This window comes from Terrapene carolina, unplaced genomic scaffold (assembly GCF_002925995.2).
Source record: "Terrapene carolina triunguis isolate 2854851 unplaced genomic scaffold, T_m_triunguis-2.0 Scaffold714, whole genome shotgun sequence".
Taxonomy (NCBI): domain Eukaryota; kingdom Metazoa; phylum Chordata; order Testudines; family Emydidae; genus Terrapene; species Terrapene triunguis.
The window spans coordinates 14,195,386-14,211,267 of NW_020665065.1; positions in this window are offsets into that span (position 1 = coordinate 14,195,386).

Consider the following 15,882-nt stretch of genomic DNA (forward strand, 5'->3'; position numbering starts at 1 on the left):
ATTTCTAGAGGTAGCTCATTATTGGATGCATTTTCCATAACAAAGGCACCTCCCCCTGGAAGTGGATTGCAGCTTGAGAAATTGCCACTGACGCTGTATTCCACTTGATGCATCACTGCCCAGGGTCTGGGTCTGTTACATATGCATATTTGATGTTGCTGGAGTCTGAAGGAGGAAGGTCTTATTGCTGAAGATGATCTCTGGGTGTGGAACCCCTTAATCCAACTGCAGAACACAGGTGAGGTCAGCGATTTTATCTCCAACGTGTGCTGATGCAGCACAAATCTGGGATTTTGAGTCCCTAAAACACAGAGGATGCTTCTTGGGATGCGGGGGAAGGAGGGGTTGCAAGCCGCCCCCTCTCCAGTCTCCAGAGCAGTCCTGAATACACGCAGAACATCAGTAAACCAAGATAAACACAATGGGAGTGTACGCGGAGATGGGGAGTCAATGTTATGAATTTGCTGAAGTGTCAGCTAGATTTGACAGCTGAAATCTACCAAACTAGGCGAGCCAGTTCGAAGTTATTGCCAACATTTGAATGGAATTAATTACGATAACCCCTTCTATTGAGATGGGGGACGCTAGCTCAGGCTATGTCTACACAAGAGACCTGACAGTGGCAAAAATGTATGGGAGAGAGTTCTCCTGTCGACATAATAAACCACCCCCACTGAGTGGCGGTAGCTATGTAGCTCAGTGGTTTGAGCATTGGCCTGCTAAACCCAGGGTTGTGAGTTCAATCCTTGAGGGGGCCACTTAGGGATCTGGGGCAAAATCAGTACTTGGTCCTGCTAGTGAAGGCAGGGGGCTGGACTCGATGACCTTTCAGGGTCCCTTCCAGTTCTATGAGATAGGTATATCTCCATATGCCGTTGTAGTGCTTTAATGAAGATGCTCTAAGCCCATGGGCAACACCTCTCCCTTTGGCTAGTTAATCCACCTTCCCAAGAGGCAGTACGGATGTTGACAGGAGAAGCTGTTCCATCGGCACAGCTCTGTCTACGCCAGGGATGAGGTAAGTATAACTACATTGCTCTGGGGTGTGGATTTTAGCTGAAGTCCCCATCACTTAGGTCGAGTGTGTCTTCACCAGACCCGCTAAATCGACACCGCTGCATCAATCCCAGCAGCGCCGATTTAGCCGGAGGCGTAAACGTGACTTAAATAATCCTCCGAGGAGTGAGGCTGCACCTTGTTTTAAGTACTTTTCGGATTGCAGTCCTTGCTATTCTTAGTGTTTGGTTTGAAAATGGTTAGTCTTAAACATCCAAGCAATTGCTGTTATTCTTTGAGGATCTCAAAGGCCAATTTACCTGGGCTGGCAAAGGAGAAACACTCATTTAGGATTACTGGGTAAAAATCCAAAATATGGTTCCTTGGGGTCTCCCTAGAAAGAGCGTAGATTCAACCAGGGAACTTTTAGTTATTTCTATTAAAGAACACAAAGAGAAACACAATCTCAGACAGGAAACCTCAACAGGACAGCTCTTCTGGAGTCTCCAGCTTCTCATATGGTGATCTCAGTTTTATCACCTGTTTTCAGGGATGGTTAGAGAGGGAAACCCTCTAATTTCCTATTGAACACTTGGCAATCAGCTCTTGGATTTCAGCTCTTGCAGTTTCTTGCCTGCTTCGGTCAATATCTACTAGATGGTGTGGGTGTGTCATAAAAGGATCGAAGGTATTTTTTATCTGAGGCTTTTTATGTTTTATTCATTTCAAGGATTGTATTTCTCTATTATCCAGACTAGTAATTGCAATTCCCTGCCTTTTAAAGGGATTTCTTGTCATATTTCAATGTTAGGTGTTTATATCTTTCAATATTCCTTGTCCTGCTGGTGATATACAATTCACATCACTTCTAGAGCGCAACCCTCATTTGTTGAGAAAAGAAAATCCCTTATAATTCCTCTAATGTTGTGGACATTTTTTGATTATATCCAGTACCTTTCATTTCACATTGTTCAGCACTTACTATATGCACCAGAGACATCATCCACACATAGAGAGAGACAGCATGTTTGATTCATAAGGCAGACAAATGTACAGTTTCTAATTTGGGGTGAAAACATATGAATTGGACTTGAATCAGGAAACTTAACCCAACTAACACAGCAAGCCATTTCTAACTGGTTTAAGCTTCCCTACCCACCTCTGGAACTTGATTCACTCTCAAGATTAAATGGGTCACTGCATAGGAAAGCATGGTGTTCCTCGGTCAACCTTTCGGGGGTTCTCACTGCCCATGCAGAGACACACACATGTGATCCGTATGTAAATTGTGAGATCCTTGTCTAAATGACTAACAATCCTTTTATTTAGACATCTCCATTTGTGTTCCTGGGGGGAAGAGAAACTTCAAGTTTAGCTTATCTGGAATTCCTTAGACAAAGTGTCTCACACAGTGTGAAGCTCTGTTTTGCTCAGTTTCTAGGTGGAGTTTAGAATGAGGCAGGCCCTGTTTGCGGAGAAACAGAGGTGGGCAACTGCAATCTAGCTTGTTATTGTGATAAATCAGCTTTTCAGATTTGAGAGGCAGAAGGAACTAGAGTTATGGACAATAATCAAGACCTATTTGACAGCTATACATCTCACAGATGACAGCAGGGTCTGGGGGATGGGGAACTGGCTGTGGACCAAGAGGACAAGGCTGCTAATCCTGGTTCTCTAACATGCTGGGTTGACTTTGGGCATGTCATTCCCCACCTCTGTTCCGCTCCCCTCCTTTGTCTGTTTACATTCTCCTAAGCTCTTCCAGGGACTGTCTCTCAGCAGATGCGTGTGCAGTGCCCAGCACAATGGGGCCTTGATTTTGACAGGGGCATCTGGGAGCCCTATTAATTATGTGTATTATAGTAAATGCATTGGAAAGGCCTTGTAGTTAATAATATATAGAGAGATATACCTATCTCATAGAACTGGAAGGGACCCCGAAAGGTCATCGAGTCCAGCCCCCTGCCTTCACTAGCAGGACCAAGTACTGATTTTGCCCAGATCCCTAAGTGGCCCCCTCAAGGATTGAACTCACAACCCTGGGTTTAGCAGGCCAATGCTCAAACCACTGAGCTATCCCTCCTAACAATTGATGTGATAGTGTTTCGGACTGGGGCGTTTGCTACTATCCCAGGATGTGCCAGCAGAACAAGTCACCCCTTTACTATCTTCACCTCACAAGTGCCCAAGAAGCTCTACCCTCCTTCTGATTGTTTTCAGCATTGCTTGGTATGTAGACGTTAGCGCTGATGCTCAGGAGAATTGCACGCTGCACAGAGCCCTACTTAGAACTATGGAAACTACAGGAGGACTGGGAAGCCCCACAGGTCCTTCCGTCACCTCCCAGAGACCAAAGCTGGATTGCTCCCTACCACCTGTTTTGCTAGAGCTTTGTCCCATCTGCTTTTAAACTGGTCAGGCCATGGGACTGTCACCACGCCCTTGGGGACACTATTCCCAATCTAAGGCCCCTAACAGATGGACGGACCCCTGCAGTGCGTGCAGTGGACACCACTGAAGCTGGGCTCCACACCTTCAGATCTCACCGTCACGAGGCCTCTCTTGATAACTAGCCTAAGCGCTTCTCTTCTGAATTTCATCCCACTGCTGTTGCTCAATATCTTGTGCCACCCTCAATAATTAGCCACCCTCCATTGCATTGGCACACTTCAGTTATCATAGAATCATAGAACTGGAAGGGACCTCGAGAGGTCATCTAGTCCAGTCCCCTGCACTCGTGGCAGGACTAGGTATTATGTAGATCATCCCTGACAGGTGTTTGTTCAACCTGCTCTTAAAAATCTCCAGTGATGGAGATTCCATAACCTCCATAGGCAATTTATTCCAGTGCTTAACCACCCTGACTGTTAGGGAGTTTTTCCTAATGTCCAGCCTAAACCTCCCTTGCTGCAGTTTAAGCCCACTGCTTCTTGTCCTATCCTCAGAAGTTAAGAAAAACAAATTTTCTTCCTCCTCCTTGTAACAGTCTTTTACATACTTGAAAACTGTTCTCATGTCCCCTCTCAGTCTTCTCTTCTCCAGACCAAACAAACCCAGTTTTTTCAATCTTCCATCATAGGTCATGTTTTCTAGACCTTTAATCATTTTTGTTGCTCTTCTCTGGACTCTCTCCAATTTGTCCACATCCTTCCTGAAATGTGGTGGCCAGAACTGGACACAATACTCCAGTTGAGGACTAATCAGCATGGAGTAGAGCGGAAGAATTACTTCTCGTGTCTTGCTTACAACACTCCTGCTAATACATCCCAGAATGAGGTTTGCTTTTTTTGCAACAGTGTTACACTGTTGACTCATTTAGCTTGTGGTCCACTATGACCCACAGATCCCTTTCCGCAGTACTCCTTCCTAGGCAGTCATTTCCTATTGTGTACGTGTGCAACTGATTGTTCTTTCCTAAGTGGAGCACTTTGCATTTGTCCTTATTGAATTTCATCCTATTTACTTCAGACCATTTCTCCAGTTTGTCCAGACCATTTTGAATTTTAATCCTATCCTCCAAAGCACTTGCAACCCCTCCCAGCTTGGTATCATCCGCAAACTTTATAGTGGACTCTCTATGCCATTCTCTAAATCATTGACGAAGATATTGAACAGAACTGGACCCAGAACTGATCCCTGCGGTAGCGGGGTCCAGTCACCCAGTGCTTGCTGTTCAGGCAATCTCTGTGTACCTAGCTCTTTTAGCCTTTCCTCCAGTGAGCCACTGCCGTTGATGGTTGATGCTGCTCTGCTATGAATTCGCTCCAGCTTTGCCCACTCCTCCCTTCCATCGCACCGTGCGCTGATATGCAGCCTCCCTTGCAGCTCTTCCGATGCATCTCAGCCATTAACTTTCCGCCTCCCTGCTGCTCCAACATGATGCCCCCTCCTCTCACATAACACTGACTCTGCCGCTCTATTGTGTATTTCTAAGGTGCTATCCCCATGGTAGTGAATCACCTTCACCTGCCCGTTCCCATGTCAGGCCTCGCCTTTGAATTCTGGCAATCTGTGACAAGTGGCAGTTTGGGCAAACATGCAGTGTCCTCTAGACAGAGACTGCCAAACTCATGTCACTTGTGACTGAAGTCACATTTGTCTTTCATTCACCAGCGATGACAGGATAGGGACCTGCCCGACTCACAGAACCAAACAATGGGAAACGGTGGTATAGAATCCTAGAATATTAAGGTTGGAAGAGACCTCAGGAGGTCATCTAGTCCAACCCCCTGCTCAAAGCAGGACAAACACCAACTCAATCACCCCTGGGTGCCAAACCTAGTTCTGATTGCCCCCTTCACCCTAAGCTTGCTCTATTTATGACTGAGAGGACGGTCCGTGTCAACCCAACCCCTCTGCAGGATGAAAAGAACTAAAGGTACGTCCACACAGCAATTAAAATCCCACGGCTGGCATGACTCAGGTTCGCATGGCTCAAGCTTAGGGGCTGTTTAAGGGTAGTGTAGACGTTCAGGCTCGGGCTGGAACCCTGCCTCTGAGACCCGGCGAGGTGGGAGGGATCCAGAGCTCAGGATCTACACAGCAATTAAAACAGCCCCTTAGCCCAAGCCTGAGTTGGCTGGCACGGGCCAGCTGCGGGTGTTTAATTGCAGTGTAGACAGAGTAAGGCTCCCTGTTCCATATGCCTGCCGTAGAACTGGTCAAGGCTCCTGCTGAAGTTTGTCACCTGGGGCTCCAGCATCCCCTATCCACACATAGCAGTGCAGACTGCTCCATGGAGATAACAATGGGGAAAATCCCCCGAGAACTTGCCAGCCAACATCCTTATAGAAGGTGCCTGTCCTGCAGCCCTCAGGGGAAGTACGAGTTAATGCAGCAACTATGAGAGGTGCATATCCTTTCCCTGCAATGGTCTGTTATAAGGGCTGCATGCTTCAGAGCTTAGGCAGGCTGAGATCATTTCACATCAGGGGCTCCTGGCCTCCCACCATTCCCCCAGCAAGCTCGCTGTGTGGCCCCCTCCGATCCTCCTTCGTTTCAGTGCAACTTCCCCAACATCCACCCTGCTAGCAGCTCTGTGTCAACCCCTGTTCCCATCCCCCCATGGCAAGGGCTCCATGTTCCCCTGCATTCCCACCTCTCTTCCATACCAGGATCTCCCAATCTCCCCCACACCAGGATTTCTGTGTGCCCCCCCTTGCTCCTCCTCTATATGAGCACTGGCCTGCTAAACCCAGGGTTGTGAGTTCAATCCTTGAGGGGGCCATTTAGGGAACTGGGATAAAAATCTGTCTGGGGATTTGTCCTGCTTTGAGCGGGGGGGGGGGACTAGGTGATCTGCTGAGGTCCCTTCCAACCCTGATATATTCGGTGATTCTTCCCCATGCCAGGGGCTGTGTGAATGCCCTTCTTGCCCTCCCTTAATTTCTTCCCGCCCAAAAATTTTTTTTATTGATCTGGGAGGAAGGATAAGCCATTCAGGGTGTCAACATATTAAACTCTATTGGGAGGATAGGCTGAGATGAGACTGGCAGGGACCTCAGGAGGTCATCTAGTCCAAATCCCTGCTCAAAGCAGGACCAATCCCCAACTGGCTCCCTCAGGGATTTGAACTATCCCTCCCCCCCTAAATTAGCAGGACCAAGTACTGATTTTGCCCCAGATCCCTAGGTGGCCCCCTCAGGGATTGAGCTCACAACCCTGGGTTTAGCAGGCCAATGCTCAAACCACATATCTTTCCTGGTGTCTCGTTATGCTGGAGGGCGTTAAGGGGAGCCACCAACCAGTTCTTTGATCCATAGATAACTGCAAAGGAGCGTGAAGCTGTGACTGTACTAAACAGACGGCAGGGGCTCGCCGTCTCCCCAGTTTCTCCCTAGATCAATAGGATTCTGGCCTAGAATGTTCCCTGAAATCCTGGAATTCATTGGGTGTGGCATAAAAAAGCTATCACATTACAGACAGACAAACCGCAGAAATGCCATCAAGCTAGCTCGGACAGCCAGCCTGGATTTGACTGTCACGCACAGAGTGATTGATTGGCAGTCCGTATTAAGCCATGATCAAGTTAAACAGCAAAATGTCAAGGATAAAAAAAAAATGTATTCCCGTGCAGCTTGTGGGAGGGAACTCAAAAGCAGCAAACAGGAGGCAGAAAAGCAGAAACCAGAGAGGAAGAAAACCCCCACGCTTCCTAAATAATGTAGGATCTATAAATAAACCAGCTAACAAACACCAGCTTTGGGGGAGATTTTAAATCTGATGAAAGAGACCCAGTCACTATGAAAGTCAAGCAATTAAATAAAGATTCCTTACCTCTGGCACCAATAATATCACAGAGAATGAAAATGTTAAGTTTTGTGTTCAGATATGTAGTGAGGCCAAGTGGCCTCCCTCCCAGCGGGACAGTGAAGGACCATTACACGCCTCTTGGAAGGTGGAGCCTAGATTGCCCCGCCCCCCTCGCCGGAAGTACCGGAAGTAGAAACGGCCAGCCCTGCAGAACAGTTGCAGAAGAAGGACGCTCTGCCTGTTCTCCCGTGTCCCTGAGAGGAACCTACACCTGGCTGTTCCCGATGCCCAGACGCTGACGAGGACTGGCCCGGAGTGCCGGCTGCCGTGTACCCCAAGGAACCAGAAGAGGCCTGGAGACCATAGGTACCGAACCCCAGGGAGACAGGAAGTAGCCCAGGGGCAGACACGGAGCAGCCGGCTGCCGAGCCCAGTGTGGCTCAGTTGGCGTGTTGCGGCTGGATCCCCACTGACGCAGGGGCAGCCACTCCAGGGCTCTGGACTGGGATGTAGTGGAGTAGGGTGGGCCTACGTCCCCCTGCCATCCCACCCCAGGGTGGCTGACCCCCTACACTGCGCAAGGAGGCTCTAGCTCAGGAGAGGCGCTTCCCTTACCACTCACCTGTAGACTGTTTGTTTGCTGGCTGCCTGCGCTCTGCCCAGGCCAAAGCCAGTCCTTAGAGACTGTGTTGTTTGCTGGCCGCCTGAGCTCCGCCCAAGCCACCGCCAGCCCTGATAGACTGTGTTTAAGGGCTGACTACTTGAGCTCCCCAAGCCCAGGCTAAAGCCGGATAGTGACCATTAATCGCCCAGCCCTAGTGTGGGCTCTCCGCTGTCTCGCAGACTCTGGTCCTGGCCCAACAGGACCAGCCTGAGTGGCCTCCCTCCGAGCGGGAGACCATTACAAGATACCACAGAGATAACTGTATTATCTACAATTAGAGACACAAATAGACAGAGTGATAGAATCTCTACAGTCTTTGGTAATGTATTTTTCACCATTTATGATGTTTGTTTAATTCTTGCATTTTGCTCAGTTCTGACCTTCAAACTAGACTGGTTAGTTTCATAGTAGTATATAGTCAGTTTCACTTTCCAGCTCTCAGGCACTACCTAGCACAATGCTGCTGTGGGTAGATTCATTCATAACCTTTAAGAAGAAGGATGAAGTCACCCTTTCAACTCCCAAGGCATTTTCATTAGGTTTAATAACCCCACCCCACTCCAAAAGCAAACACACAAACAAAACCCCACTACATTCTGGGCCTGAGTTGGCAGACACTACAATGTCCCTTTAAACATCCTTACATTGCAGATAGGCTAAAGCACATTCCAAACCAGAGCCCTCACATGAAAAGAGAAGAACTTTCGAAACAAAGCCATTTGATATTATTTTGGTTGCTTTTCTTTTATCCTAGGATTCTAGAGCCGCATTGCGTTCTTGCTGGTGTCATAGCATATGCTGTTGGAAATGAAAGCAGGAGACTGTGCTTGCCTGGGTGTTATCTGTAGTGGGGGTGGGAATGGGAAGAGTGACAACAGTGTGTTTGCATGAATAGGGGGTGTGTGTATGCAAATGTGCCATGTATGAATGTGGCGTATTTGCATGCAAACAGGGTGCTTGTGTGTATAAACCTGGTGTGTATGTATATGGATGGGTGTCTGTGTTGGAAGGAGAAAGGGAGAGCAAGCTGCATGCTGGTACTTGATTTACATTGCAATAGTCCTATGCAAATGTCCTGGATTTTGTAACCCCAGGAAATTGGATTTCAACTGGGGAAGGATGCTTTGAAGGACTTTCATCTGGAAATATGCAGTATTACAAGTTCCTCAGCCAGCGTTTGGATACGCCAGGCTCCTCTGGCTTATGCAGGAATGGAAACACAGGAACAAAGGCCTTGTCCTTTACAGGTTTTGGAGCGCAGGGTGTGTCCAACCTACTGGTTTTAACAACAATTATTTACATTTTGCTAAAATGGGGTCTCTCCTCCCCCCAACCATCTGAGAAGAGCTCTGGGGGAATGTGCTCTCTGCTCAGCAATATTAACAAGAAAAGGAATTGGAAACCATCAAAGGCATTCAAGGGACTTACCAACTAGAAGAAATGGAGAAGCAGTGCCTGGCTGTAAAACAGCTTTCTTAAGCCTGCAGCTGGTTGGCTCTGCTGCATTTAAAGGAGCAATCCCTAGAAAAGCATGCTGGGAAAATAGTGCTTACAAGAGGGCAGGCAAGCTGGTCTCAGAAAGACACCAAAGGGATCAGGAAGTTACTATGAAAAGTGCTCTTGAGTTGTACATTTCCCTGCTATACCAAGAGCCCCTTATATGGAGATGCTTCCATCCTTGCTGGGCCCTTCTGTTGGTCAGTTTCTCTGTCCCCTCAGCACTTGGTGCTACAAGCCGGGAGGAACCTGACAAATGAGTCCAGGGTTCTTACTGTTAACAAGAGCCAGCGGCTTTTAACCGCAGCTCTGTTAGACCATACGTTGGACTGGATTTGAAAGCTGCTGTCTAGAGTCGCGTCTCAGAGATGACAAAGATCTGATGGCAGCACCAGCCATAACCAAATCCAGGATGAATGACTTCTGCCTGTCTTAATGTAGTTCCCGCGGTCGTACCAAGACCACTTTGCACGGGGGTTTTCTATCCAGAGGTAGTGTGGTCTAGTGGGCTGAGCTCAGGGCTGGCCCATATAGGTGGTGATGAACACTAGGGATGCCTACATCCTGGGAAACCAGGAACTCCTGAGTTTGAATTCCAACCCTGCCAAGGATTCACTCCATGGTCTTCTGCAAGTCCCCGAGCATTTCTGTTTCCCCAAGTGTAAAATGGGATAATAATACTTACCTGCCAGGCTGGGAAGTTTAGTTCATTCATATCTGTATAATGCTTTGAAAGCCTTGGATAGGAGACACTATGAAAAAGGCAAAGTATCATGGGGGGGAAATCTATGCCATTCAGGACACTGAGATTGTCTTTGTGCTGCACAATGAGATGGTTCAGAACTTTATGGTCATAACGTGGCTAGCAACTCAGATGCCTCTGCTTCTGGAGAATCTCCGCTACCTGCCAGTAGTACAGGGGACTGACACACAGATGAGCAGTGCTGGTTCGATCCAGAAGAGGGCCACGGCACACATTCAGCCCAGCCGATTCATTTCGGTTGGTAGCATTAGTTACAGTGTTGTTATTGATTCCTTTCCTTTGGTTATTCATTCCTATGAACTATCCACTCCTGCTTCTGTCCTGTGGAGACAGTCAGCACAAACCCTGAACACCACTCACATGGGACTTACGTTGTGGTAGCCCTGGGCACACGGCTGAGCTTTTTCACGCTTCCTGTATAACTTCCTATGAAGAAAGGATGTGGGGCACAATGGCCCCACCACTGAGGGGGCAGGGAGGGGGAATGTAGGAAGGAAAATCCACACCAGAGGCTGGCAGAGGGCTCTCCCTCCAGTCCCACTGATGAGTCAAATTCGTCATCCCTCTTTGAAAGGCCTCCATCCTCCCCATGAAGGAACCAGAACAGAGCCAAGTGGCGTGTAGCGGGAGTAATTAACGTTGTCATGACCCAGGGCTCATTGTGCTGCCATGAGTGTCGGGGAGGGATCGAGGCAGGCAGAGAGAGGGGAAGGAAATGGGAGATGTCACTGAATAATGCTCTTTATCCAGGGCTCCTCCAGGGCAGCAGCGCCAGTCACAAGCACCGCTGAGCGGCCCTGCTGGCTTGGTGTGAGACACGTCGGAGTCACTACTCATTGCTCGTTAGGGGGCTGCATCTCACCACCTCCTTCGCCTCCCCTTGATCTGATTTGAAGGGACAGCCGCAGGCCCTGGCTGGCTGCGCTGCCCATCCCGTGAAGGAGCACGTGCCCCCCGTGCCTGTCAGCGTCGCCCGGCCCAGATCTCTCATTGGTCATCGCCCCGTGGCTGAGGAGGGCTGCTGGGCAATGTTGCTTAGTGAAGAAGCAGCGAGATGTGTGCCTTTTCTGTGCCCCCAGGAGGACAGCAAGTGTTTGCAGATTAGCAGCTCTGCCTTGACCATCCGGCCCTCCCAACCCACAGTCCTTGGGAGGGGGTGAGGAATGCTTGACGCCCACGGAGGTGCTTAGCGAGGACTCAGGAGTCCCTTTTCCCCAGGCTTTGGTCCTCTTCAAATGCTGCTGTTCCCGGTGTGATGTTTCAAAGGGGTTGTTAGAAGGATTATATCTCAGGCTCGAACCCATGAGTGAGGCGATGTCATCGGGACGATGGAAGGAAAGAGAGCTGAAACCCGATTAGCATAAAGGATCCTGCCAAACTCATCCTGGAGCTCGGACGCTTATTTCATTATCTGATAGTCCCTCTTTTGCGATCTTCTCCTTTCCGTGAGAGGGCTCTGGGGCTGAAATAAACACAGCCTGGTAGTGTTACCCATCCTAGCACAGGGTGTGTCAGGCTCTCCTGGCTAGGGGCTAGGCCATTAGAGGATAACAGCCTATTCCTGCTACCAGCTAATGAAGCTACTCCTTTAAGTCAAGTGCTAAAGGTCTGTGTTGTGGTGCTGAAAATCCAAACTCATCTGATGATTCACGTGGGGCAGGTGGGTTGTCACATTTGCACTGTGTTCATGTTAACAATGAGCTCCCAAATTCCTAGATTCATTCCTAGATTCCAGAGCCAGAAGGGACCATTGTGATCGTCTAGTCTGAACACAGGCCAGAAAGCTTCAAAATAAACCTCTGGGCCCAGAAGCAGAGGAAGTGCTTTCAACTCTACATTCCTTTCCAGCAAATCCAATCCATCTTCCCGTCCCCATTTGCCAGCTCCAGTGAGGTCCTTAATGGCCCAGGATAACATCAGAGGTACCTTATAGGGCAAGTCACCCTCAAGGCCCAGTCCATATGCTGGCATTAAGTGAACGCACCAGCCATCTTAGCTGTAGGGGATGCAGAGTTCCTAGCTCCTTTCTCTGATGCTGCATTTCTGCTCTTCTCCACTCCCACCACCAGTTCTCTTTTCTTCTTCTTCATTGACCCACTCTCCCACCTATGCGCGTCTCTCCACTTTTGCAGATCAATCATGGTTTAGTCCTAAAATGGGTGAAGATTGAATGGGGGAGGAGTGTTGATATTTTATCCAAGCTTCTTTCTTTCTTTCTTTCTATTCATCCCACGCTCATGACAGTGATCTCAGACCCTATCACCCCGGTACCTAAGCATCTTGGTAGTGCACCCAACCCTACGCTGTCCCTAGACCAGGCTCCTTCCAATAACTACAGGTACCTCGCAGAAAATCAAGTGGATTGTCTGAATCGTGTGGAAGGTAAAGCAGGCTCCTGGGCGCAACTCCATTCCTCTGTGTCATATTTATGCTTTGTCCATTCCTTCCAGAGTGACCCATCTCAGTAAAGAGAGAAGGAGAGGAAACCTTTGCTAAGAAGGAAGCAGCTGAATTCCAAAGGCCTGAGGATTTACTGCAGGCCTGGAAACTCATGAACAGCTGAGTCTCCCGGGTAAAATGTCCACCTGGCCCCCCCCCCACCTCTGACCATCATCCTGCTAACTCCATTTCTGGTGCCATGGGTGCTTATTGCGGCCGTAGGGTTATGTGGTAGTGTTTTAGCACCCTCCTGAAGTGAGGTTACAAATCAAGGAGTCATCTTCCAGGTGAACAAGCACTGCAGAGCTAATGAATATGAAATCTTAACTTCATGAACTGTGACTTGGCAGGGCCTAGGTGTCTTATTTTCTAATTAACAGCGTCCACTCTCCCCAATTGCCCGTCACAGAGACAGGCCGCTGCCGGGCCTTGGTCAGAGTAGTTCAGGGGGTAGCAAGGCTCAACAGCAGATGAAAAACCAAGAGCATCAGCAAATGAATCACACCCCAGCTCCCAGTGCAGATGTAGCCTGGATGTTGTCAGGCAGTAGCTCTGTTGGTTGCAAGGGGTCTTACGGCTCAAATCCAGGAGCTGAACCCATCCTTGCTCTCATCCGGGACCACCGAGAGCTACCAAGCTTAAAGGCAGCTCTGGCTTCCAGCAGGCAATTGTGTGTCAGATTCCGGACTCCCCCACTCACTGTCACACACACGGCGCATGGCAGCATTGCGATTGCAACCACACACGTCACCATTCTCAGGAACACTGAGGGCCTGATTCTCATTTGCACTAAGGTCCCTTTCAGTGTAAAAGAGCCTGAATGTAAATGAGAATTAGGCCTCACCTGTTCTCCTGGCAAGTTCTGATAAAACCTGAGTTATTTCTGGAGTGAACAACGTCTGTAATATTTACAAGATGTGCTGGTGTCAAACAATATAGTGTATGTACACACAGCCTCCAGCATGAACAGACCCGATTCACATTCGCTCTTCATGTACATGTGACACATACACACATAGCCATACAGGCGTGCGCGCACACACACACACACACACACCTTCTGTCTGTAATCTAGCCTTGCCAACTTTCTAATTGCAGAAAACCGAACACTCTTGCCCCGCCCCTTCCCTGAGAACCCACCCCTTCTCTGAGGCCCTGCCCCTTCACCGAGGCCCCACCCCCACTTACCCCATCCTCCCTCCCTCCGTCACTCACACTCCCCCCCACCCTCACTCACACGCTCATTTTCACTGGGCTGGGGGGTGGGGCTGAGGGTTTCGGAGTGTGGCAGGGGGCTCCAGGCTGGGTTAGGGGTTTGGGGTGTGGGAGGAGGTGTGGGCTCTGGGCTGGGGGTGCAGGTTCCGGGGTGGGACCAGAAATGAGGGTTCAGGGTGTGGAAGGGGGCTCCAGGCTGGGGGTTGGGGTGTGGGAGGGGTGAGGGCTCTGGCTGGGGGTGTGGGCTCTGGGGTGGGGCCGGGGATGAGGAGTTTGGGGTGCAGGAGGGGGCTCAGGGCTGGGGCAGAGGGTTGGGATGCGGGAGGGGGTGTGGGCTTTGGGAGGCCATACAGCAGCCCCATTGCCAGAGCCCCTAGCAGCACAAGGAGACGGGGATACCTCAAACTCCTGGTGCCGGCAATGGGGTGACAGAGCACGGGGTAGCCGCCGGGGCATGCAATGCAGCTGGAGCCCAGCCACAGGAGTGCGAGGAGAAGCGGGCAGCAGCAGGAGAGTCGCATGCCATGACCCCTCAACAGCCATCTCCAGCTGGAGCACTCGCGAGTCACGCTATGTAACCCTGCCCTGACCCGGCCAATGGGAGCTGCGCCTGTGGGCGGGGGCAGCACGCGGAGCCCCCCTGGTCGCCCCTCCACCTAGGAGCTGGACATGCCGGCTGCTTCCCAGGAGCCGCACGGAGCCGGGCAGGGAGCCTGCCAGCCCCACTGTGCCACCAATCAGACTTTTAATGGCCTGGTCCGCAATGCTGACTGGAGCCTCCAGGGTCCCTTTTCAACCGGGCGTGCTGGTCAAAAACCGGACACCTGGCAACCCTATCTCCATATTCACCAACAGCCATAAACATTTCATTCAAACAATGGTCAGAGGCTATTAGAAACTCACAAGGAGAAAATTACAATTGAGCCAGGATTTATGGCATTAGGCGAGCTGGGCTAAGATGGTCTAGTGATCTGAGCAAAGATGGGGGTTAGGAACTCGTGAGTTAATCTCTGATCCTTCTGAGGCCTTGGGCAAGTCATTTCCACCCGCTCTGCCTTAGTTTCCCCATCTGTAAAACCGGATCCTGATATTTACCTACCCTGTTGGTTTGTTGCAATGATAAATGTTCGCCAAGGGCTTGGAAGATGAAGAGCGCTGTGTAAGGGATGACAATGGCCTTTGTGCTTTGGAGTCATGCCAAAAAATAATGAAATTTCCAAACGCGGGTGCCTAGATGCACATTTAGGCCTGGAATAAGACACCTGATTTTGCGGGAGCTCAGCACCTCTGGAAATGGGGCCACTGATTTACCTGCCTCAATATTGATGCAATTGCCTTCTTTAAGCACCCATGACATGTTTGCCTCCAGCACTAGGAAGCGTGTATGAGAATCCCACAGCACTGACCCCGAGTGTACTTGGCAGGGTAAAGATTGGTTTGCCCACCGTGGGCTAATTCTAGGTTCTTTTGCTTTGTGTGGACCCCAGCCCTGGTTTCTCTCCCCCCGACAGAGGAACCGTGGGCCCTCTAGTACTCGAGGTTGCTATGGCAAACGTCCTTGGCATCTCTCTGCTTTTGTGAGTGCTCGGAATTGTGAGTGCAGGGAACACCCCTCACCCCGTCACATCCCCATGGCCAAAGCAATGTGTAGCCAAGAGCCAGGCAGGTGTCTGCTTGGGGGGCAGCACGGTGGGTTATGGGCATTGCAGGAATGGTCCAGGTGAGGCTGTGAGAAAAGTGGGGACTCCCTGTGGGTGAGCTCTGAGTTGGTGTGTGTATGTGTGTGAGAGAGAGGGCTCTGGGCTGATCTCTTTGTGTATGTGTGTGTGTATATGTGTATGTGTGAGTGAGCTCTGAGCCACTGTGTGTGTGTGTGAGAGAGAGAGAGAGAGAGTGAGCGAGCTCTGAGCTGGTCTCTGTGTGTGTGAGCTCTAGACTGATCTCCCTGTGTATTTGTGTGTGTGTGTGTGAGCTCTGGGCTGATCTCTGTGTGTGTATGTTTGTGTGTATATATGTGTGTGTGAGAATGAGCTCTGAGCTGCTGTGTGTGTGCGCG